General features: G+C 37.3%; 1 protein-coding gene across 1 annotated transcript in view; it reads left to right on the forward strand.

The window, feature by feature from the left end:
* LOC117379870 (calsyntenin-2-like) overlaps positions 1-24,797 on the forward strand; it is a 463,825-nt gene that overhangs the window by 292,899 nt on the left and 146,129 nt on the right. The window lies entirely within an intron of this gene.

Consider the following 24,797-nt stretch of genomic DNA (forward strand, 5'->3'; position numbering starts at 1 on the left):
TTCCACTAGTAGTAGCAGTAAGAGTACTGGTTGTAGCTGCATCATGAATTTTGTATAATACTAGAGGAGGAAAAAATAAAATACTATCATTGTTTGTCAAGTCAAAATATTTTGAACAAATATAAATCATTATTATTAAAGCCTTCGACACTGAAATAGTTGCATTTACCCGTGATTATAGTTGTATGGCTCTCTGTTTTCTGTACAACAGTTTGAGAAACACTAAAATTCATCGTCACAAACGTGTTGCTTCTTAGAATGTCAGTGACCTGCTGGGACAGACAATGAGGTTCAATCTTAGCTGTCGAGTTTCTAAATGTGTGAGTGTTTGGCTAATCAAACACAAAACAAACCATTTCCTGCTTTTGTTCTTGGGAGACAAAAATTCCCTTTTGTCTAATTACCTCAAAGTAACAAATTCACAATGAGGAGGACAGGAAATGATTCAAGAACAGATCATTAGCCATTTGTTTTGTCAACTCTCATCCCAAAGGACAAACATTTTAATTATTCATATTGTCACACAATTAGCTCTAATGAAAGCCCCCTTGGCTCTCGGCTCGTTTTGATGAAGAGGGTCCTGTCTGTGATTGGTGGAATTTTCCATTGAGACCCACCATTTACTTAAGATTACTAAAGTGACACATTTTTACTTTGATAGCTTGCCACAACTTGCATGTGTAAGTTTAAAGCCAGTTTTAAAAAGGGGTATTATGTCCCTTTTTCCCTTTTTGATGTCGTACTTGCATGTTTCAGTAATTTAGCGATCTCTCCTGGGCACTATTTGAGCCCTCCTTACGCTCAGCTGTAAGATTCAGTCCAGTGCTCAGCCGACAAGCCTACATCCCCCATGCTCCCACACAACAAATATCCATGAATACAAAACATGATACAAAACTAACATATTTCACCTGTTTTGTTGAGCTCAAAGTAAGCAAAATCTAAAATCAGTGAGTTCGTTTCATGGTGTGGGTGGCGGCTGAAGGCACATCCACGTCCAGCAACGGCCTGGGCCATGGAGCGGGCTAACTGAGCGGACTGACAAAAAAATAATTTAAATGTTGTTTTGTTTGAATAAGTGATACAAAAGTAATTTTATCATCATCAAAAGAGGGGAATTATTAAGGAAATCTTTACTTTTACTTGTACTTTGTCATATAGGCTGGTGTATGGGATGGGTACTGGTAAACAGACCTCTAAGTCCCAGTTTCTTTACTTCGATCTCGATATCCAGTACACCGTTCTTTGTCATCCACTGTCTGATGCGTATAAGACAATCTGCTTATCCTATGTCCCAACAAGTGCACAATTGCGTTAATAAATCAGACTCTTTGATTCAAAACTGTTTCTCAGTTCAATTTGCTTACAGAAATTACCCAAAAGTACACAACAACAACTTCACAAACCTGATTCGACGTGCAGTAGTTTCATTAGCGGCATAGCTTTTTCAAAACAATAATAAAAGGTAACATGGTGATCTATATATGGTATGTATTAGCAGTTAATACCCCATGGAAGTAAAATACCCGCTATTTAAGTTTTGAACCATTACCATTACTTTTAACCTCATACATTGCTTCACTCCTAAGTCGCCTGTGCCGAGTTCTGAGCTGTAGAGTAACTCCTATCGTTGAATAAATACTGGGTACTTATATATATGGGTATTTAAACAAGGCCTTTTTTGAATGTTTTGTTGTGTTCACTTTTGAGCTCTTCATTTAGAAAAGGGAGTACATGGATCATTCTTTAGGTTTATTGGATCAGTGGAATACAGTAGTTTGTAGTGATGGAACGTTCAGCTCCTTTATGAGAGCCGAATCTTTTCGATCTGCTCCTTTCAAATAGCTGTTCAAAGGACTGGCTCTTTTAATATTTATTCATGTGACAGAATCCAATGTAAGAACTAATTTTGTCTACAAACCAATCACAGAGAGAAATGACCGAGGCTTAAGTGTGTTTAAAACGGTTCAAACTGAGAGTGGGAGTGTGAAATTATGCATAATATAAATACAATGAAATAATAACAACTACAACAACAAATATAACAACTATTACTACAATAACTACAGCAAAAACTACTACTACAACTACTAGTACTATAACAACAACTATTACCTCAACTACTACAACAAAAACTACTACAACAACAACTACTACTAATATAACAACTACTACTACAACTACAACAACTACTACAGCTACAACTACTACTACAAGAACTACAAAACATCTACAACTACAATAATAAATACAACAACAGCTACAACTACTACAACAACAAGAACAACAACAACCTGTTATTACGATGCCAAATATGTTCTTTGTGCACAAATCTCTCACTCGTGTGGCTGTACTCGGCTTCGACTCATTAATCAGTGTAAAAAATGCAAAAAATGAAAAAGATTTGGTTATTTTAAGAAATGTGATCCAGCAGTCCATGATAAGGAACAGTTTAAAAGAGCCAACTCGTTCACAAATGTCACACCACTAACAGTTTCAGTACTAGTATTTCTCTTGATACTTTCTGTGGTGATATATTGGACTTATAAAATTGCTATCGTGACAAGCCTAGTGCTGATAGCCGTGATATACTGAAGCTGAATCCTCCTTTTTATAGTTATGGTTTTTTTTTTTCCCTGGGATCCAAAATACACAGTTCTTCAATATTTTATGAAGATGTGAGTCTGGTCTGGTGAGTCTGATGACGATCGTGATCAGGGACAAGCATAGTCTGCTCGTGTCAAAACAAATATGGCTGTTTACGAGGAAAAAAGATGGAAAAAATATCACAAAGTACTGAAAAACATGATGGATTTCTGCTGATGGGTGACTGATGAGCAGTGGTGGAAGAAGTACTCCATTTTGTTACTTAAGTAAAAGTTCAGATACTGGACCAAAAAAATGCTCAAGTAAAAGTAAAAGTATCCCATGAAAAAATCTACTAAGTAAGTAAAAGTATTAAAGTACCTTTTTAAAAATGTACTTAAATAGTAAAAAAGTAAATGTATTTCATTCAGATTTTGAGGTCTAATGAAGTTTCAAATGTAGTGATTTTGATAGAACAGAAACAACTTTATCTATCTTTTTACTCCAGCTATTTTTCATTTATGTGTGTTATGTGTTGTTATATTTATGTTCGCTCGAATTATGAACTCGTTAAAAATAAACCCCTCAGGCGTTTCAGCAGGTTTCAAACTTCAAAAAAAGAACTTTTACTTTTCAGTCCTGTTCAAAAATGTAGTGGAGTAGAAAGTACACATACCTGCTCTCAGATTTAGTGAATATAGTTCCACCACTACCAACGAGCTCCTTGGTTTCACATGCGTCACTGACAGAAACGTGTTCGATTGAGCGATCACATTGGGTCGGTCTCGAGACGCGACGGAGGACGTGGGGACCAGACTGATATCAATCTGTAGAGAAAATACAGAGCGATCGTTTTGGATTTGCCAGGCGCAGTTCTACTCTATCTGCAGTCTCAGTGTAATTAGCTGTATGAGTAAAACGCTGTGTCCCGCGGTGCCCTCAGGAGAGCTGTAGGACTTGACACCATGCAGTTAAAAGCCTCCCAAGTCTCCGTCTGGATCTAAATAGACTCTTGCTTCATTCACAAGACGTTGTTAATAGATTCATCTATGACCTGAATCAGAAACAATCTCCCAGAGTTCAACTTGCGCCTGGCACTTTGTTGATAAGTGGTCAACGTCTCATCGTCTCATATTCTTACTGTGCAGCTCGTGTCACCAACATTCCCTGGTGGTGTGATGCTAATTGTAGGCACTGCTCCGTCTGATGCTCTGTTTCTCAACTTTGACTTTAATCTGAGCTTTGTTTTAACACAATCTGAACTTACATTTTTCATTAGCCACATGTGGTGCAGGCCTGCCGAGATAATTTGTATCCAGAGCCCAGAATTTGGTGCTACAACCGTGCCACAATTGGTCACATTGACTGTAAATACCGTATTTTCCGAACTATAAGTTGCTCCAGAGTCGCACCAGCCAAAAAATGCATAATAATGAAGAAAAAACATATATAATTCACACTGGACTATAAATCACATTTTTTGGGAAAATGTATTTTACAAAATCTGAGACCAAGAATAGACATTTTATTTTTAAAGGAAAGTTATGATAATAACGATAAAATAGAGAATGGCTGAATAGCAGTGCAGCACACTAACATAACACATTTATATTTATTCAGCTACATGAAGCATAAACAGAACTGAATACATGTCTGGTATGTTAACGTAAGATATTAACAGTTAATCAGATAACTAAAGCATACAAATCAAGCTAATAAGTTTACCAAAGTCTCGATCTCACTTCAAATCACTAAGTCCTTTGAATTGTTCATCCTTGGTGTTGCTTCTGAACAACTCCGCCAAATCCGGAGGTAGCGCCGCTTCCTCTTCTCCATGGCTGTCATCAGACTCAGCAGAATACGATTTTCTTTTAAAGAAAATAATTTTAAATGGTACAGGAGTAGTAGATATTGTACAAAAGCCTAAAGTGCCCTCGTGCAGTTGTCAGTGCGACAATAATGAAGATGTGAAATTATATATTTTATTAACTTCACATATAAGTCACATCTGAGTATAAGTCCTGTCCAAACTATGCTAGCCGCCACATTCCAAACAATCATTCCATTGACTCTGGTTTCAATTCCTTTTTAGCTGAAAATGGAAAAATGGAAGGGGCATTACCTTCAAAAGCCTCACTCTGGATTGGCTCTTTGGTTGCTACGATACTCAAGGTTGGAATTCCAAATATGGAACTTGGATCCAAATTGGCCCCTATAACTGTTAGCCTCGATGAGTTTTATTTGACTGGAGCTGAACGTCACACTCACTTAGTCCAGTTCTTTATAGAGGCTATGATTGGTCCTGGTCCTAGGGATACGAACCTCCAGTGTTTCATGTGTCATTCAAACTAAGATGATGTAGGTAAATATGCATCTAGACACAAACCCTCACTCAAAAAATACATTGATAAATCCAGTGTGTATTCATAACCTGATAATAGTTTAAGACTAATTATTTCTTCAATAGATCGCCCAAGGACAGAAACAGATCTCAAACGCTGACTCAATTTCATTTGAATGTACCTCAGCACATTTACATATAAATAAGGTAAATACGGGAAGAAAGTATTTTGCATTTGATAAAACACATTAACATTATTCAATCTGCCATTTATAAACAGACTATACGTGTGCAATAAAAAAAAACTCTTTATCAAGTCAAGATTATAATATAGGTTCTGGGTGACAGTAGCTCAGTAGGTAAAGGTAAACACTTATCAAAAGGTTGGCGGTTCGAATCCCTCTCTCGACATAAAACATAATTGGGTGAACGGTCCAATCTGCGGACACAAATTGGCTTTGCGATTCCACAGATGAATGCTGTTGTTGCGTCCTTGGGCAAGACCCTTAACCCACGTCGCCCCCAGTGTCTGTGTACACTGGTGTATGAATGTGTGTGTGAATGAGTGAGTGGTTCCTTCATGTAAAGTGCTTGAGTGTGACTGTTTATCATTTAATATTTGTATAGGGTTGTAAAACTGGTAAATTATAGGTTATATTCAGGCCTTCTTTTGGCAATTCATAAATACTGTTGTTATGAGTTGTTGAATACTTGAAAAATCATACATGAGAACTATATAAACAAGGCCTTGTTCCGAACATTGTGATGTGGTAAATATTTGAATTTATTATTATTATTATTATTATTATTATTATTATTATTATTATTATTATTATTATTATTATTATTATTATTATTATTATTATTATTATTATTATTATTATTATTATTATTATTATTATCTCTCTTTTAAATAAATGTTATTGTCACAACCACAGAGCTTAACAAACCGCTCATGGCTAGCTTACTGTGTCTCAAAGCTAACAGTCACTTTTATTAAAATCCAACAAAACAAAATAATTAACCAGTTAAAATTCAAATTAATTAAAATGAAGACTACCCAATTAGTTTTATAAATAGAATACTTCAGTTTGTGGTGCTGTTTAATATCTATTATGCCTCAAAATTAGCATTAGCGTTAGCACTGTGACACAAACAGCTCTCATTCTAAACACAGAAGTGTCCTCCGGTGAAGTATTCATTTTATTTGTGTGGTGGTTTCCATGTTGCCAGTGACATTCACCCGTAGCTCCCTGTCCACTGCCTGATCTTTAAATATTTATTAATTTTAGCATGACTTGGCAAAAACCTCAGAGAGATAAAATTGAACAGGAAGTAGTGATGCTAACAGTGAGGTTGCTGGGCGCTGTTGTGTACCAAGCCAATTGTTATTTGCTGTATCAATGGCTCTAACTTTCCATGACTTGAAAACAATGAATAGCAATGCATGGGGGCTGTGGTGGTTGTGGGTTAGATTCCTCATGTCACTATTTCTGAGTATATCTTCATAATGCAAGTTCTCTCTATTGTCTTTTATTGGGTGTGAATAGCTCAGTTGCTATTTTAGATATTTGCTCATGTGTTGAAGGTTGATGGTTCAAGCCACACTGCATCATCCAGCCGTTGTGTCCTTGAGCTGGGCACTTCAATGGCCCATTTTTGTCAATGAGAAATTATTGATTTAAACTGTCAGTAATAAGTAAACAGTAAACAATTAACCCATTTTATGTGTTTTTTGGACTGAAAAATAAACATGTTACGGACATAGTGTTATCATACAGTTAGCTAGCTTATGTGATCCCTTTAAACTCTATTATTTGTAAAGTCAATTGGGAAAATGAATGGGAAATACTGCGTACTTCCAGAATTTACGCAGACTTTGACTGTTGAGCTCCCTATTCCCTGGGTATATATATTTTTTCCGCTCCCGTTTGTATGCCATGCTAATATTTGTCTTATCCCACGTCCCGCCTCTGCATGCACACACTAAAAACAAAACAAACTCCAGTCACTTTGAAAGTAAAGAAGTGGGCCAAATGCGCACCTTGTTAGCATAAGCTGTCATAATAAATTATAGTGCGAAGACAACAGGGCCCTCCGCTGGATAATACAGCTGTGTCAATGCGCCGCCACCTCTCCCACTATCTTAGGCTTGTCACTGTCGATTCCAATGTGACTGAAACCTCATTCTGTCAAAATCTGTTAGCACAAAATCACATGTCATTATTATTCAGCGGAGGAATCAGAACATCTATGTCTACAGCTGGAAGTGTTGTTTATATCTAGCTAACGTAACGTAACACGCGGAGGTGGGTAGAGTAGCCAGAATGTGTAGCGTTAAACAAGTCCCTGTGAAATAACATGACGTTCAAGGGCTAGCTAGCGTTAGCCGGCAGTTTTTCAGCTTGTCACTCTTACCGTTTTTGTTGAAAATCACCTAAACAGAACCATGAGCGCTTGAAAATGTGATGTTTAAATCAATTTTGTGTTTTGTCTTTAGTTTTCACACTGTTTAAAAACGTATTTGGCAGTGCAGTATGTAATTTGCATTGTGTCACCATGGAAACCGCTAGGCATTTTGCTGTAGACATACATGCAGAACTCCATTAGCATAACTTCACTGCAAAATATGGACATTTAGCAAAGGGCAGAGAGAGATTAAAGAAGGGAGGAGGTATGTTCCAAAAGTATGAAATGGTACGGAGTCACATGTCGTTATTCAGCAGTTGTTTATACCTAGCTAACATAATGCAATACGCAAAGATGGTAGTGTAGCCAAAATGTGTACTAGGAGTTACTTCAAAAGAATATTACTCAAAAAGTACAAAGAAGTGGTCCAGGAAGTAACTCAAGTCAGAGTACAAATGTCTTTGGGGAAAATACTACTCAAGTCAGAGTAACTTTAACTGTAACTGCGTGGACATTTGATATGATTTGTAGTTAATGTAACTGGAAGGACAAAACATTAAATAATGCTAAAGTTATGGTATTTTTAAAAATCATATCTGAAGGAGCGCTGCAAGAAGCACAAATGTTCAAATCATTTCATCTTGTCAACATAAAGCTTTTGTCACTTGTAAACTTACTCGCAATGGGAGGAGTAACCAATACATTTACTTCAATAAAAATATTAATTAAGTACAAATAAAATGGTGTTTGAAAACTACCTGGATTTCTTTAAATGTTTCCTAAAGTAAATACAGATGTGGATAGTGATCAGTTACATTTACTCATAACTTTTTAATGAAATTGTACTTTTCAGAGCACTTTTCTTGCAGCTTACTTTTACTCCAACTAGTATTATTTTTATTGAAGTAACCGCACTCTTACTTGAGTAAACATATTGCTTCCTCTTCCTACTGTGAGTCCGGTGACAAAAACTTTATATTGACAGAATGAAATGATTTGATTTGATTTGTTTCTTGCAGCGCTCCTCCAGATATGATTTAGTTTGTCTCATTTTTGTCCATCCAGACTTTGTGCAGTATTTAATGTTTTGTCCTTCCAAATACATTAACTTCAAATTATAAATCAGATATTACATCCCAACCGTTTCTCTTTAAGTAGCTTTTACTTGAGTAGTACTTTTCCCAAATACATGTTTACTCTTACTAGTTTTGTACTTCTACTTAATAATAGTATTTTGAAGTAATGTTACTCTTACTTGAGCACAGTTTTTGGCTCTACCCAGCTCTGAATAAAAGCAGCAGAGTACTTCCCACCTGGGGTAATAGTTGAGTATAGCAGCTCTTGCATTTCATTTCTATGTGCCGTGCCATCTGGATTTGTGTTTTTTTTTTTTTCTTAACACACAAAAGAAGCCGACAATTGTTCTAATAGATGCATTTGGGTTTCGCTTTAACACAGAGCCAAAGGAGTGTGTTGGCAAATGGACACGACAAGTTCTATTGTGCTCAAGTAATGTCAAAATCAGGAACGAGAAGTCCCAAAGTGTAGCGCTTTCCTCCTCCGCAGCACTTTACAATAATACACTCAGAAATGCTAACTTTGTAAATGGTTTATAATGGTGTTCAGGGCCTGTCTGATACCGAACAAAAAGGTAGTTGTCAGTTAGACAAGTCAGTGGAGACAAGTTGAGAAGTTTGGGTTATGAAAATTAGTATGGTTTTGCCACAGTTACTTTGTACATACCACACTGGGACTGTGGGGCGCCATGTTGAGGACTTTTGATCTTTCAATAGAGACAGTACTGGATACTACTGCATAGTGGTTGTGGGTTAGTACAGTATTTCGGAGTATTGCAAGTTCTTTCTATTATCTTCTATTGGTTGTAAGTAGCTCAGTTGCTATTTTAGATACTTACTCATGTATTGAAGGTTGATGGTGCAATCCCCACTGTATTATCCAGCTACTGTGCCCTTGGGCTGGACACTTCAGTAGCTCATTTGTTGCCAATGAGAAATTATTGATTTAAACTGTCAGTAAATTAATACGAGGATGAGTGGTTTGGACATGTTCATAGAGTTGTTTTTTTTAAATCCTAAGTATAGTAATATTTTATTTCTTTGTGGCCTTGGGCAAGACTTTTTTATCTGTATGAATGTCTGATTGGTTGTGTTGGTTATGATTTTCATTTCTGGAAAAAAGTATTACGTCCTTGCTTGACTGGATTAAACTGAAATGATCAATTGCGATTACTGATGTGTAAAACTGGAAGCGACTGGGCTATATGTAACAGAATTTATAAGACGCTGTAAAAGAGGTCATATTAAATTTACTTTTTAGAGCTTTTGACCATGACCTTGCATGTTTATATGTCATGCGAGTTTGAGTAATGTAGTGATCTCTTCCGGGCATTATATGAAGCTTCTATACAGTTAGCGGTACGATTCTGTCCAAAGCTCAGCCCACAAGTCTATGTCACTCATGCTCCATAAATATACAAAAGCACGATACAAGAGTGTTTGTCCTCTGACCCACAGGTTGATGGTGCGATTACAGCTCCCATAAATGAGTACTGTTGTTGTGTGCTTGGGCAAGATACTTAACCTAACTTTCACCCAGTGTCTGTGTACACTGGTGTATGAATGTGTGGGAATGGGTGAGTGGTTCCTTGAGGTAAAGCGCTTAAAGGTTGAAAAGTGCTATATAAAAAGTGACCATTTACCATTTTACCAAAACAATACACTACAACTTCACAAACCTGATCTAGTGCGCAGTAGTTTCATTATCGTGGTTATGTTGTGAAGGGGAAACGACTTTGCATGGAGAGTAAAGGGACGTGGGACTAAGAGATGTGTGTGGAAAACCCATTCTTTAATGTTTTCTTGCCTTATCGAGTCGATATCGATACACACATGCGCATTACACAGCGCATTTACCTTAGTATACCCTCTGTACCTTAGTTCAGTTGCTGTCAGTTCCCTTGTTTTGCTTTTTATTACTACAAAGAGCTTTTAAATCTCCCTGAATCACCATGCATCACCATCACCTTGTGCACAGAGTGAGAACTGCCCCTAGAGGACTGTGCCGGTACTGCCTCGAGGCCGTGGAAGGGGGGATTTCCTGCATATTGATGAGCTCACTGGCCGTGCCGCATTCCCATCGGTATAGTTAGGCTTGATTATTTCCATTCTAGTCTTACAGGGAAATTGATGATTCAAGCTCTCGGCTAATTCCTGACAAAGATTAATTGAGTGTTTTGTCTTTGCGCTATAGAGGAAAAGGTGTGCGTGGATGCGTTCAGTTGCCACGTTGTTTCATTGGCTATGGTGCGATGAATGCCGTTCTAAATGAGTAGAGGTGAAATGCTAATGCTAATGTCGGCTAAGGTTAGATGAATGCAGTTCTAAATGATTGGAGGTGATATGCTAATGCTAATGCTAATGCGATCTTCACTTGTGCCACGTGAGGTTTGTATCTGCACAAGATTAATCTGTATTAACACCACACCTGCCATTAGTAACTCCATTATTTAGGTTGCATAGCTACCCATGTGATCACTGCTATGCTAATTGACAACATGGCAACGCATTTCATTACAGCTAATTCAGAATAATGCATTATTCTACTTACCACGTGTACGGTCTGTAGGTGTAGGTGATTTTTATTCATTTAAAAGGTCATGGTTTTCTCCCTCTTGCTCTATCGCACATGAAAATAAATGTGTTGTTTTAAATTATATATTTCTAAATGACATATAGACTATGTAATCACATTGTTTCCTCTTTAAAAAAAAAAACAACGCTATATCATCAACACATTTCTTGGCATTGTAGCATATTAGCAATAACATAGAGAGTGTTATATTCATTTTCACTATTGGCTCAGTGCACAGTAGCACTCGGCAACCTCACTGTTAGTATCACTACTTTCTGTGTAATTTTATCTCTATGAATTGTTTGCCGAGTCACCCTAAAATGAATAAATATTTAACGATCAGGCAGTGAACAGAGGGATGCAGGTGGATGTTTTTGACAACAGATTAAAAACTACACAAATAAAATGAATACTTCATCAGAGGACATTTCTGTGTTTAGAAACAGAGATGTTTGTGTTTCAATTCTAACGCTAATGCTAATTTTGAGGCATAATAAATATTAAAACAACACCACAAACTACATATTCTACATGTAAAATAATTTTAATAAAAGTGACTATTTGCTCTGACACAGCTTATTATTAATGAGCCATGTACCCAGGGTGCAGAATTAGGTGATACACTCCTAGCTTTATTGCCATACTTTGGGACATTTGAGAATTGCAGATGTCATGCCCCTCACCAGAAAAGTTACATAGAACATCTTTAAAGTATAGTGAGAGTCAAACTGTCAACCTTTGGATTAGTGGGCAAACATCTCTAACAACTCACTCATGTTGCTAAAATCACACATTTTCTACCACATAGCTGGACAGTCACTTTGAGTGGTGGAAGGGAACAAAGTATAAGACGCAAAGTAGTATTAGAATTTTTGGGATCTGTACTTCACTTACGTATATTTTACAGTGGATACTTTTTACTTTTACTTCACTACATTTGAGAACAGTTTCTGTACTTTCTACTACTACATTTCTGAACTGGACTGAAAAGTAAAAAGTACTTTTTACGACGGAGTATAAGGGTCACTCAAATAAAAAAAATCACGAGAATTATACGAGAATAAAGGCGTAGCATTTCGACATTAAAGTTGTAATTTTACGAGAATAAAGTCATAGCCAGAAAATGTCATAATATTATGAGAATAAAGTCGTAATATTACGAGAATAAAGTCGTAATATTACGAGAATAAAGTCGTAATATTACGAGAATAAAGTCGTATTTTTTATGAGAATATAGGCTTTTTTCTCATAATATTACGACTTTTTTCTCGTAATATTACGACTTTGTTTCTCATAGCGCCCGCATATTTTATTTTTTATTTAAGTGACCCTTATACTCCGTCCTTATACTTTTCATATGATTTGAGGGGTTATTTTTTACCATGCTCGTAGTAACATCCTGACTAAAGTTTTCGAGTTCAAGCTTTGGTTTTGACCAAACAAAAAGAAATACACAAAATTTATAAGAAAACTGAAGAAATGAATTTGCATTGCAACTGCTGATCGAAATAATTTTTGAATCCATATCACTATGTTTAACACTTTAACAAATGAACAACACATGTGTGAAATACTTTTACTTTTTACTCTCAAAGTACATTTTTAAACAGGTATTTAAATATTTTTACTTAAGTAGATTTTTCCATGTGAAACGTGTACTTGAGTAACTTTTTACCTCTCTATCTGTACTTTTACTTAAAGGATCCATATTACTCTATTTTATCTTTATGGTGTAATGTTCCCTCATCACAAACATACCTGGAGTTGTGTTTTGGTTCATTCTAACACACAACACACGCATATTCTTCTCTCAAACAGAAAACACTCTGTTCCACCTTGTGATGTCATGTGGTAATACAGGAAGTGCTCCATTGTGTTTTTAAACTCCACTTCAAACTTCACTAGAATCATTTGGATAATTTCCGCCCTGGAATTCCCAATCTCTATTGAACAAAAGGTAAAAAGTAGCTGTTAACTTAAAAACTACCATTTCATGACATCACAAGGTGGAACAGAGCATTTTGAGCTTCGGAGATACAGACAGACTAATACTAAAGGGTTACTCAAACATGCGTGAATGAAACAAAACACCAAGTATGTTTTTGATGAGGTAACAGCATTATAACATGGCTTAAACCTCACAAGAGTCAAATTTGTGTAATAGGACCTTTATGTAACAAAATTGAGTACTTCATCCGCCGGCCATTTCCCAGTTGATTTAGCTCAAAATGCGGCACTAAAACCAATCCATGCCTTCATACAATTCAATATAATCCGCTGCGTCAGCTGCATTGGCTAGAAACCTGTGAGCCCATTGTTGTCCCGCTCAGCACCTCCACAGGCAGATTTGCATTGACTTGACTGGAGTGATCGTTTGATTGATTTGTTCAGTGGGACTCTTACATAGCACACGCTGGCGGTTATTAGGCCAATGTAATAAAGCCATCCCATTTAGTTTAATTGAAAGCATTGAGCGAGCGGTCCATGCGGGACTCAGACAGAGCACGTGCAAACTACTAGTGGCTTTGAGTGTCTTTAATCAGTACATCTGCTCAGAAGAGGAGAGGGCGCTAACAATGTAGCCGCTCTGAAGAGGGAGATGGCTCAGCTCCAGATGTTTTTCTCTGGTCCAGCTGCTCCTAATGATTTGAAAGTGGTTCTGCTTCGGCTCCACTCTGATTTATTGTAAAATGCTACGCTCTACATAGTAAAGTAGCATACCAATTTCAGCCAGGACTTGGATAAATGCAGTTGGTGTTCTGTTGGGGTGTGGGAGCTGCAGTTTTGAAGACTACACTTTTGTCCTGAAGTTAGGCACGTCTGGGAGAAAAGTTTTATGTTGGTAATGTGAGATTGTTTTAAAATATATATTGGTGTTTCAATTTTGTATGTTACTTTTAGTTAAAGAAGACCTATTGTGTTTGTGTCTGTTATATACCGCATTTTCGGACTATAACTTACACTTTTTTTCGTAGTTTGGCCGGGGGTGCGACTTATTCTCAGATTTGACTTATATGTGAAATATATGGTTTTTTTTCTTCATTATTATGCATTTTTTTTGGCTGGTGCGACTTATACTCAGGTGCGACTTATACGCATTTTTTGGCTGGTGCGACTTATACTCAGGTGCGACTTATACGCGTTTTTTGGCTGGTGCGACTTATACTCAGGTGTGGCTTATACTCCAGAAAATAGTATAATTTATGATGCCCATTCACACACACATTATAACACGGCTTAAACCTCACAACACAAGAGTCAGTTTTGCATAATATAGGACCTTTAATGCCATACTGTGGGACATCTCTATCTTGTCACTGCATCATCTACATCTCACATCTAAGCCTGATCATTACAATATTTATTTCCTGACTTTGTTGAAAATCTAAAGGGAATTTTGCAGTTGGGAGTTGGAAGCCAAATCATCATGTTTACTCAGAACAGACTGGGAGCTCAACTCAGCCGTGAATTAACTCTGCCATTTTTAGCATTTGTTTATTGAAGATTAGAGGCCTCTTGTGCAAATAACTCTACACTAATCCTGTCTGTGATGCTATGGCCGAATCCAGTGGAGTCCAGCCCAGTGTTTAAACTGCAAATGACTTTCACTAACACCTAAACTACCAGCCCATTTGTGGTTCTTATGTATTTACATCACTATTTACAGTCGATTCTCACTGAGAACATCAGAACTATGAATGAACATGTATGGAATCCAAAGAACTCAAAATTAGTTTTCAGTGTTGGAATGTAACAAAGGTAGTAAAATACTGTACTTAAGTAAAAAAAATAAAAAAAAAATAGATAGATATCTGTACTTTACTGTACATTTTAAAGGAGAAGTGTCCACTGCATTTGAGAGTATCTGTACTTTCTACTCCAGAACAGACAGAATAGTAAAAATACTTCAATTTTCATTGTTTGAGAGCTGCAAAAAAGGCTGAGGGTTTCGTTTTAACATGTTCATAATTTGAGCCAAGCAAAAAATATAACAACAAATAAACAAATGAAAATAGCTGGATTTTTTCCTGTTGATTAAAAATTCAAAATCACTGCATTTGAAGCTGTATTAGATCTCAAAATCTGTGTGAAATACTTCTACTTTTTACTCTTTAAGTGCATTTAAGGTATTTACTACTTTTTTCATGTGATACTTTAACATTTACTTGAGTATTTTTTGCTCCAGTGTCTGTACTTTTACTTAAGTAACAACACTGACTACTTCCACCACTGCTGTTTTAGATTTTAGATTTTTTTTTTTTTTCTTTTTTAAATATCCACTCTTTGCTTTGATCACTGGTTTGAACTCTTGCCATTCTTTGACCCTGACCTGGCACAGAAGTGAAGTGAAAACCATTTCAGGAGATTTTATTATGAAGCCAAGCGTTTGGAGCACTGTCAACAAAGCACATAGAACTGAAATATTTGAATAGAAAATAAATATACAACAAAACATTGAGTTGATTTATAGAACTTTTCTTTGCTACATAATTCCATATATCTTGCCTCATATATCTAACAACATATGTATCTAAAATGTACAAAGTAGTAAACAAAAAGAAAAACACAATTTAAATGAGATGGTGTGTCCAATATATTTAAAGATTTTAGTAAAACTCTTCCCTGCTCTTTTGTAGTTTTTAATGTTTGTGAAGTTTATCATTTTACTTCCTGGTTGGAAATGGGCAGCTGACATACCCTAAGTTTTGGATTATAAGCCACTACTTTTTTCCCCACGCTTTGAACCCAGCCTATACAACAGTGCGTCGTTTTGAGCATTATGCAAACGGCCTCATCATGGAGAACAACGAAGAAATCCATATGATGAAGCTTTTAAGTTAAAGGCAATAGATCTGGCATCAAAGAAGGAAATAGAGCCACTGCACGTAAGCATTCATGAATCAATAGTGCGACATTGGAGGCAGAAGAGGGAAGAACTTAGTCAATGTAAAAAGACGACAAAAGCTTTCAGAGGAAATAAAAGCAGATGGTGCTGTTTTATTTTCTAAACATGCAGGTATGTTCATCCCGTGTTGATAGCGTGTTGGTGACGTGTGGGTGATTTTCAGGCACAGTTTGAACAAAAGCGTGTCTTAAGTTAAAGCAAACAAACAAAAAACTTCTATGTACCGTCTTTCTGTGTAAATATCTCATGTTACAACTTAAAATATAATATTATAATATTCAAGTGCTACCTATGTAAGTACAAAATTTACTTTCTTTTAAAATTTTGCTGTACGTAGTGGTAATTCCTTAACTGTTACCTAGCAACCACAATATTAACAAGGGCCAAAACCGGTCTAAATTACACAATATTTATGATTAAACTAATACAAATAAATGACAACACATTTATTTTGTTTAGTCAAAGTTTAATCTGACTAAAATGTGTAAATTGTCTCTGCATTTTGGCTTGAATTTTCCTGTTTGAGAGCTCACCACTACTGCCTGTGTTTTTGTACTACTTACACAAGTGCTATCCCATCAAATGAATTAATAATGAAAATCATGAAACCCTGTCATATGAACTTTGACTCCTCTCTTTGGCGTCGAGACTGTGTATTCCCGAGGTCGTGTAATACTCTGATCCCATATAAAAGCCTTGGGGGTCATTTAGCCTCCTGCTGTTTAGTGGCAGCATTCTGCTTATGAAGTACGGCGCTCAGGGAGGAAATACATGGTTGCTATGGGCTTTGCTTGGCTGCACTCCAGATACATGAAAACACAAACTAGCCCTGCAGAGAGTGTTGTCAGCTGCAGCCAGATGTGAGCTATGGGCAAAAAAAAAACAAAAAAACAAAACAAAACAAAAGGCCAGAAGTTGCAATAAAGCGTTCAAAACTGTGTTGTATTTTTTACCTGATAAATCCAGAACAATATCCCTGTGTATTCTTTATACAGATTGATGTCTGTCTCTTCCCTACTCCCTCTGCCACGCCTCAAACCAGAGTCAAACAGTATTGTCCAATCAGATTTGTTCATTTCAGTGACATGTCAAATGAAGGAGCTCATTGGTCACCCATCGTTTTGGACAAAATGATACTTACCTCACCTCAGATTAACTGTTTAGTGCTTTGCTCATTGATCTTGCAGAAATCTGCCATGTTACTTCACTACATTTGAGAGCAAGTAGCTGTACTTTCTTCTCCACTACATTTTTGAACAGGACTGAAAAGTAAATGTATTTTTTATTATAGTTTGAGACCTGCTGAAAAGGCTGAGAGTTGATTTTTAACACGTTCATTATTTGAGCAAACAAAAATATACAAATAAAAACAGCTAAAAAAAAAGACAAAACGTTTATTCTTTTACTTTATACTATTTAAGTACATTTTTAAACAGGTACTTTAATACTTTCGCTTAAGTCATTACTTTTACTTGAGTATTTCTTTGCTCCAGTATCTGTACTTTCACATAAGTAACACAATTTTCCACTTCTCCCACAACTCGTCCCCTGTGATATTTTTTCCTTTCTTTTTTCCTTCATAATCAACCATACTTGCTTTGATACGTCCCTGATTGACTAATGAACCTGTCACTCATTGAAACTCAGGGGTATTCAACCGTGACCTCACATATTAGTAAAATATTGGAGTATAAGTGTGTATTTTGTATCGCAGGTTAGCTTAGTTGCTACTTTGTTGTGTTGTGGGGCTGATATGGCATGCAGTGCAGATGTTATTTGGTACAAGCGCCTGGAGTGTGGAGCATATGTTCTCCTCCTCACCACTGGGGGAAGTGTAAGGCAGGGGGTAAATATCATTAATATAGCAGAACAAGGCTGACTCAGGGGGGTTTGCTGAGCTCATCAATTTGTAGCAATAAACTGCACCATGAACAAAAAACTTTTCATTAACAAAAGCTAGAGCAGAAGGCTCAAAGTTAAAGCAAATAAACCAGGTCGTATAAATGTGGCTCTAACAGATTAGACTGGATTTATATCAGTCATACTATCTACGTGTGGAGGCCATTTGTAGGACTTTTGACCATTCAAAAGAGGGTGTGAATATTTACCATTTTACCTTAGTAGTTATAGTAGTAGTAGTTGTAGTAGCAGGGCTAGTAGCAGTGGCAGTAGTTGGAGTAGTAGTAGTTGGTGTAGTAGTAGTAGTAAGAGTATTAGTATTTAGAATGGATTTATATCAGTCACACTGTCCATCCGTGGAAGTCATTTGTAGGACTTTTGACAATTCAAAAGAGAGAAGATTGTGTTTTAAATGGTTAGTTGCTATAGCTACGTTTTTAGGGCTGTGTAATTTATCATTTTAATCAAGATCCACATGAGAGTCCATAGATCAAAGAACTTATTTCTATGACAACAGGCTTCAAACAGACACAGACGGAGGCCTGTGAATACACACGCTCACGGTGCTGTAAGCTGTGATCTTTTCTTTCACTTGTGACTAAATATACAGTTGACTGTACACGCTGGTGAAATAGAGAAAATGGCGTACAGATGGACTCAGGCTCAGCTGTGCAGACAGAGGCAGGAGGAGACGGTCGCTGACATGAAGTTGATCCTAATTGCCTCGTCAGACAAACAGCAGCTCTGTAGTGCACATTCATACAAATACACATGATTAATGATTTTTACACAATTCCAAGCACTTCTACTCGCACCGTGGACTATACGTCGGCCAGAGTTCGGCCACGTTCACACCACACTCACCCTGCTCCAGAGTGTGAGCTATGGGACCAGCCGTTTACTACAGTCCACAGTGTGACTACTGGGTCACACCGGCCCGAGCACCACTCTGTCTTTATGTCGACATAACTAGTGACTGTGTGAAAACAACCTAAGTTTTGGGGTCAGTGCCCATGGCAACATCCAGAACATGGTGAATAGTCTGCACTGGAATACCTTTTACAGCAGATGCCTTCACCACTAGGGGGAGTAGTGATATAACAGCTCCTTGGCCAGACTCAGGGAAATTCTCATCATTACCACTGTCCATTTGTCTGAGTTCTTTCTATTCTAAACTTTTACAGCTTTTGGCACAGTGTCCGGACAGCGCCCTCTAAATTAGCCCAGAGTCATTTCACACTTAATTTGTAGATTCAAGGTTCACTTTAACTATCATTATCACTACATTAGCTCTGAACAGAGCTCTAAATGACTTTCTATATATACAACTCGTTAAAAGATGTGATAATACAGACAGTCTTCTGCATAACTGGCCAAGATCTAAAGCCTTTGTTGAGTTTGTGTAGAGGTACAGATGTATATGACCTTATTCAACTAAGAAAATAAAATGAAACTGAATGAAGTTATAGCCACAGCATACTGCACTGGATTTTGTTTTTGTCTTTGGTCCTGCACAATGGTAGTAATAGTAGTAGTAGTAGTAGTAGTAGTAGTAGTAGTGTGTTTGTCCACTGATCTGAAGGTAGGAGGTTTCAATCCCGCTCTTGATGTTTGTGAATGGGTGATTCCTTGGTGAGTGCCCTGAAGGTGGAAAAATGTCATATAAAAATGTGACCATTTACCCTTTTGCTATAGTAGCTACAGTAGTAGTAGTAGCAGTTTGAGTAGTATTACTAGTTGGAGTCGTAGTAGTTGGAGTACTAGTAGTAGTTAGAGTAGTAGTATTAGTAGTAGTAGACCTGCAAATAACGATTACTTTAGTAGTCGCTATTTATCAAAGAAAAAAAGCACATTTTAATTTGATAATCTGTGTTTGTTATAAAATTTATTTTGGCATGTGTTTTAGGGTCTGTGGACATAGCAGCAGTCGCAGTAGCAGCAGTAGTAGTAGTAGTAGTAGTGATGGTAGTAGTAATAGTAGTAGTAGTAGTACTAGTTAGTAGTAATGATTATGGTAGTAACAGTAGTAGTAGTAGTTAGTAGGCATGTTATTTTCACCATTTTCATTTGATAACGCAGCTATCTTTGTTATAAAACTTATCTTGGCATGTGTTTTAGAGTCTATAGACATAGTAGTAGTGATGGTAGTAGTAGTAGTAGTAGTAGTAGTAGTAGTGATGGTAGTATTAGTAGTAGTAGTAGTGATGGTAGTAATGTGTTTTAGTAGTAGTAGAAGTAGTAGTGATGGTAGTAGTAGCAGTAGTAGTACTGGTAGTAGTGATGGCAGTAGCGATGATAGTAGTAGTAGTAGCAGTAGTAGTAGTAATAATGGTAGTAGTAGTAGTAGTACTATTAGTAGTTAGTAGACAAGTAATTTTTTTACATTTTGATTCGATAATACAGCTGTCTTTGTTATAAAACTTATTTTGGCATGTGTTTTAGAGTAGGAGTAGTGATGGTAATAGTAGTAGTAGTGATGGTAGTATTAATTGTAGTGATGGTAGCAGTAGTAGTAGCAGTAGTAATAGTCACGGTAGTAGTAGTAGGAATGGTAGTAGTAGTAGTAGTAGTAGTAGCGATGGTAGTAGTAGTAGTAATAGTAGTAGTAGCATTGTCCTGTTCTGTAGCTGTAGACAGATCTTCTCTTTTTTTCTAAGGTAAATAGCATGAAATTATTTGTTCAAAAGAAACAAACCTAAAACAGAAAAATCAAAAAAAAAAAAATCCAATTTTCTTCCTGCAGAATTCATCTTAAAAACAAACACAGCCCTAAACTCATGAAGCTCTGAGATGAGACCGCACACAGACTCCACTTTCCCCCTCCGTACCTCCGCCGCCTAACGGAGCCACCCACTTTACTCTTCAACGTTTAGTGCTTATTTTAACGGGGCATTTCCACATTCACTGCCATCGCCACCAGCTAATCCCATAAACAACGCACTCATCGGCTCCCCCTTGTGTCGTAAAGCTAAAGTATTACAATGAGCCGCCAATATGAGCAGTAGAACTATCGTCAGCACAATCACCATCCATCTCCTATTGTCACTTTATGAAGCTGGCCCTGGGATTGAGCGCTCCTGTGGCTTCTGGCTCCAGCTCAGTATTGATGAAGACATTTTGACTTGATGGATGTACTGTTTTCTAGATTCAATATGTGCGAGTTAACATGAAAAAGCTCCCAGAGACCGTTTAAGTAGTGATTCATTAGTGCTGCCTACGGTCTGTTTATGGGCGGGACTAAAGGACAGTGATCGTTTTGAAAGCTCAGCGGTGTAGTGGTTTGAATTGTGATTAGAGGGAGATGGTTTTGCTAATTGGGTCAAACGCTGAGGACAAAATACAGGACAAAATTACATATTGTGTCAATTTACAACTGATAGATCGATAGACTGATATAATGATGTGATAGGACTAAAGGGGCGACAGTGGCTCAATTGGTAGAGCGATTGTCCACTGATTCGAAGGTTGGCGGTGCAATTCCAGCTACCGCAGATGAATCCTGTCATTGTGTCCTTGGGCAAGACACTTAACCCCCTCACCTCCAGTGTCTGTGTACACTGGTGTATGAATGTGTGTGTGTAAAGAGTGTCTTGAAGGTGTAAAAGTGCTATATAAAAAAGTGACCATTTTCATGCATTATTAATTTGGTTCAAACCAGTTTGAAGAGATGCACTAAACCAGGACTAAACCAGTTCTTATCCAGAACTAAATCAGGACATAAACAGGGCTAACCAAGTACTAAACCAGGACTAAACCAGGTCTAATCTAGATCTAACCCAGAACTCAACAGGGTCTAACTAAGATTTAAGCATTTTCAATTAATACTGACTTTGTACACTGTGAATACCCCACATGAGCTGCACTAAATCAGGACTAACCCAGAACTAAACCAGGTCTAACCCACAGCTAAACTAGGTCTAACCCAGAACTAAACCAGGTCTAACCCAGAACTAAACCAGAACTAAACCAGGTCTAAACCACAGCTAAACCAGGTCTAACCCAGAAGTAAACCAGAACTAAACCAGGTCTAACCCAGAACTAAACCAGGTCTAACCCAGAACTAAACCAGGTCTAACTCAGAACTAAACCAGTTCAAAACTAGAACTAAACCAGAACTAATCCAGGTCTAACCCAGAACTAAACCAGTTCAAAACTAGAACTAAACCAGAACTAATCCAGGTCTAACACAGAACTAAACCAGAACTAAACCAGGTCTAACCCAGAACTAAACTAGGTCTAACCCAGAACTAAACCAGGTCTAACCCAGAACTAAACCAGGTTTAATCCAGAACTAAACCAGTTCTAAACTAGAACTAAACTAGAACTAATCCAAATCTAACCCGGGATTAAACTAGGCCTAACCCAGAACTAAACCAGAACTAAACCAGGTCTAACGCAGAACTAAACCAGGACTAACCCAGAACTAAACCAGTTCTAACCCAGAACTAACCCAGGATTAAACCAGGTCTAACCTTAACCCAGAACCACACTATAAACATGGGTCTTGCCTAAAAGTAAACCAGGATGAAACCAGGTCAAACCCAGGCCTAAACCGCCACAGATATGAAGCAGTGCAGGTTCTATAATTACACTAAATGGACTCTTGTGAGCTTTTAGTCATGTTATAATGGTGTTACTTCTTTAAAACACCTAGAGTGTTTTGTTTCATTCACACATACTTGAGTAACCCTTTATTATTAGTCTGTCTACAAAATGTTCTGTTTCACCTTGTGATTTTCAAGTTAACAGCTGTTTTTTACCCTTAGTTCAGTAGAGAGTGGCAATTCCAGGGTTGAACTCATCCAAATGATTCTAGTGACAGTGTATGGAGTTTAAAATCACAGTGGAACACTTCCTGTATCACCACATGACATCACAAGGTGGAACAGAGTGTTTTTGCTTGAAAGAAGAACTCAGCCTAAATGTATGAGAATGAAACAAAACACAACTCCAGGTATATACCCTCCATGATAAAACGCCATGATAAAACACAACTGTCTTTCGCTCGACCTTCGCGTGCTTCTCATCTGTTGCCTGATTGGTGTAATTAAAGGCGAGGCGAGTTTTGAGGTTAACAAATTGAATCACCATCTCAGATCACAACCCCCCCCCCCCCCCCCCCCACTGTGAGTCTGACCCTTTAACATAACCACGATCTGAGGAGTCACGGTAATGAGGGAGCAACTTTGTACCATCTCACATATGGCCATGTCTAACTAAACCAAACTGCTTCAGAGCCTATGTGGGCATGAAAGACTCACTTTAATCTATAGGAATCTGGACTTTTCATGATGGAACATTGGATTCATTAAAATGTGTTTTCCTGGAACATTGGTACATGCGTCATTTATGTAGCAAGACAGTGTATAATAACTAATAACAAGGGTAGGCAATGTGTTTTTATCATCTAAGACTTTATATTTCTAGTGCTATGCTGTGCTAAACGAGGAGACATGTTTCTTTGATTAACTCGTTTTAGATGGGTATTACGATATAAATGTCCAATTTATAACATCCACGTGTATCATAGATTGCCTGGGATCCAGAAGACACACTTCTTTATAAAGATGTGAGTCTGCTCATCAGTGAATCGCCCTGTTTTCAGGTGGACGTGATTGACAGGTGGAGTAGGCAGTCAGAGGCACGTATGGTCCGTTCAAATCGGAGAAAATAAAGGAAATAATACTGCAATATTAAGTGCCTTGACATCCAGCAGTTGTGTGAAGAAGCAATCAGAGGACGACAATTAACTTCTGGGTGCAGTGAAAATGCAAAAAAAAGTTATTTTGACTTTAAATCTTGGTCTGTTTTTCTTAAGTAGCAGATGTTAATCTTAGTTTAATGTTTTGCTCTGGTATTGCTGAGAGAAGAGCGAAGACCTGGAGATGTCCACAGATACTTGGTTTATTACACATTTAAGGAAGAAGCTGGACAAGGTCATCAAGAAGTCCAGCTCCGTCCTGGGCTGTCCTCTGGACTCAGTGCAGGAGGTGGGGGACAGGAGGGTCCTGGCTAAGGTCTTTTCTATGCTGGGCCATGAGTCTCACCCCCTGCAGGACGCTCTGTCTGCCCTGGAGAGCAGCTTCAGTGACAGACTGATTCACCCTCGCTGTGTGAAGGAGAGGTTTCGTCTTTCCTTCCTGCTGCTGTCAGACTGTACAACGAACACTGTTAACACTGAACATGTGTCATTCAACTATACCCATGTGCAGTACTGAATACCATGTAAATACACTGAAGTCACTGTTACCCTGTTTGTTATTGTACACATTAAGAAACAGTGTGTCACATTAGAGTCTATTTTTAGTTTATTATTTTTAAGTTAATTTTTAAATTATTTTAAGCTATTTATCTATTATCTTGTTTTATTGCATGTTATTTGATCTATTATCTTGTTTTATTGCATGTTATTTTATCTATTATCTTGTTTTATTGCTTATTGCTTTATTGTTGTTATTTTCCTGCTGTTCTCGAACTGTGCGGTGCAATACTGGAATTTCCCCACTGTGGGACTAATAAAGGCATATCTTATCTTATCTTATTTTGTTCAGAAACCAGTGGTGGAAGGTAGTATAGTACAAGTAGTAAAGAACTGTACTTAAGTAAAAGTTTTAGGTATCTGTACTTTACATAAGTACATTTTACAGTGGATACTTTTTCACTTTTACTTCACTATCATTGAGAGCATTTGTACTTTCTACTCCACTGCATTTTTAACTGTACTGGTAGGACTTTCGGCAATATCACTACATTTAACAGTTCAACAAATTAACAAGACTTATGTGAAATACTTTTACTTTTTACCCTTAAAGTACATTACCTCTGTATCTGTACTTTTACTTAAGTAACAAAATTGAGCACTTCATCCACCACTGTTAGAAACGAGTACCAGAGATTAGGCCGTGGTCAGACCTGTACCACTTGTTTTAGAACAGAGGTGCGTGTGTTTCCATGACACTGCACTGTAGCAAGTGTTCTGTAACTTTTCTGTACATAGTAAATAAG

The sequence above is a fragment of the Periophthalmus magnuspinnatus genome, chromosome 13 (genome assembly GCF_009829125.3).
Source record: "Periophthalmus magnuspinnatus isolate fPerMag1 chromosome 13, fPerMag1.2.pri, whole genome shotgun sequence".
Lineage (NCBI taxonomy): Eukaryota > Metazoa > Chordata > Actinopteri > Gobiiformes > Gobiidae > Periophthalmus > Periophthalmus magnuspinnatus.